The sequence below is a fragment of the Rhagoletis pomonella genome, unplaced genomic scaffold, assembly GCF_013731165.1.
Source record: "Rhagoletis pomonella isolate Grant_MI unplaced genomic scaffold, Rhpom_1.0 Rhpom_scaffold_00006, whole genome shotgun sequence".
NCBI lineage: Eukaryota > Metazoa > Arthropoda > Insecta > Diptera > Tephritidae > Rhagoletis > Rhagoletis pomonella.
In genome coordinates, this window is record NW_023458560.1 from 27,332,144 (window position 1) to 27,334,423 (window position 2,280).

Here is a 2,280-nt window from a genome sequence, read left to right on the forward strand (position 1 = left end):
TTTGGAGCAATTACAATTATAAACGAACGCTTCTGTGGTAGTTGTGCGCTGTGCTACGCTGAACTGTCTGCAAACCAATCACCACATTAATTATATACGCACACACCCCATTTTCACCTTTAAAATCTAAACAAGCCGCATTGCTCAGTCGAACAGCCGTTTGATCGTGTAATATAAGCGGTCAAGCAGTTACTCGTAAGTACGCTGGATAAACCACACAAGTTGGCGGCGTGGCGCTATGATTTTACACCGCTATAAATCAACATAATTAACACAAATTCAAAGAGTCAATTTATCGCTGCATAAGCGCTTCTGCATGTGCACGCATTTGAAACAAACAACTAACTTGCAATTAAGGCTTGCATTCGCCAAGCGCAACAGGAACTTGTGCTAATATGCAGTATTTCATATTTATAAATAAAAAAATTTATGTTTAGAATGAGCTTTGCCTAAGCCGCCGTAGTTCATTTGCAGCGTATATATTTAGCTCAACATCATACATTTATACTAATGTGTATGTATACTGCTATTATATGTATGTATATTAGGGTGGCCCAAAAATACAAATGTAGGAAAATAAACTTTTTTCAAATTTCCTGTTGCCACCCCCCAGATCTGAAGAATATCAAAAATAAAGAGACACGTATTTTTTTTATATGAAATCGGTTAATATTTATTCGTGCCGCCGCACAATGGGGCAAAAAAGGTTGCTGTGGATAAATTAATTTTGGGAGCCCAAATATGAACCGATTTCAAGTTTGTTTTTTTTTTAATAAAATATAATTAAATTTTGCGTGGATCTATCCGTGGCGATTATTAAATGTATCCTATGGAAAAATGTTTATGAATAGTTTTTTAAATAATTGCAGGCATTCGAAAATAATTTCAAGTATTTTCCAAAAGATTGGAAGCATTTAAACGTAAAATTTTTTTTCTTACATTTTTGAACATAAATAAATAAAAAACCAGAGCTTTTAAAAAAAACGCCACGGATAGATCGACGCGAAATTTAATTATCCCTTATTTAAAAAGATGAAACTTGAAATCGGTTCATATTTGGGCTCTCAAAATTGATTTGTCCACAGCAACCTTTTTTGCCCCACTGTGCACCGCACAGTATTTCGACTATATGGAGGCGGGTGGAAATAATAGTAAACATCCACCATTCTTCTGTAAAGATGGAATAATTGCCACGCCCTCCACTCTTGTGGGCGGAAACATTAAATTTCATCCGATTTCGATGAAATTTGTGCTCACTTTTTTATTAGAAAACCCTAAATATAAAATATAGGAAAATACCAAATAAATGATAAAAACCTTCACCTGAATATTCCACGACACTTAAACAATTGATTACAGTTGAAAAAGAAACACTTCCTTTGATGGGTGAAGCGCCAAAGGCAACTAAACTGATTAGTCGGTACCACGCCGATTCTAGTATATTTTTGGAAATGTACCGTTCGTGGAGAGGGGCGGTGAGTAAATTATTTGAAGTTTTGCATTTATGACTTTCACTTTACCCTCTCTAAGCCCAACCGGTTTTTTTATCAACTGTCACCATGACTTTTTTCTACCTGCCTCCATATAGTTGAAACACTGTGCGCCGGGGCTTTGAATTTTCCCATGTATTTTACAAGGGGGAAAATTCATTTTTTGCAGAATTGCTAAAAAATCGTTAAATATAATTTTTTTTTTTTGATCGAATAAAACTATTTTTCTTCAGAAGTCGTCAACAAATAACACTATGATGCTTATTTAACTTAAACATTTTACTAAGTGTGTTTTGATAACCGATAATCTTATCTGTTATATACATAACTTAGTTATTTTATGTTTTCATAACCACATCACGCACGAACAGATCAATTGTTGTGCTTAATTCTTTTTTGCATTCTACTCGATTATTTCTGTGGGTATGTGGTAAAAAAATAGGGCTATCAGATGTCTGAAATTAAAATTATTTAAAGGCTCAATACAATAATTAAGTTTCTCCATCAAAACCATAAAAATATTTTTGTAAGGGGTTGCCACCTTTAGACCACAATATGGGTATCAAATGGAAGGTTTATGTACTTCCAGAAAAAGTTTTTGAAACACACATACTTTAATTCACATATATTTTTGGATAGGGTTGCCATTTATCTATAATAAAAATTTATTTAAATCATGCTGAAAAATTCAACACTATTTTGTGTTAAGTTGGTTTGTACCTTTTTTTATCAGTTCTTGTCATTTTTAGAGGAGCGCGAAACACTACCAAATTATTTCCGATTTAGTTGC

General features: G+C 33.5%; 1 protein-coding gene across 1 annotated transcript in view; it reads left to right on the top strand.

Annotated features, from left to right (window-relative positions):
- Positions 1–2,280, top strand: part of LOC118740555 (cadherin-related tumor suppressor) — an 816,571-nt gene that overhangs the window by 109,604 nt on the left and 704,687 nt on the right. The gene's annotated exons all lie outside the window — the stretch shown is intronic.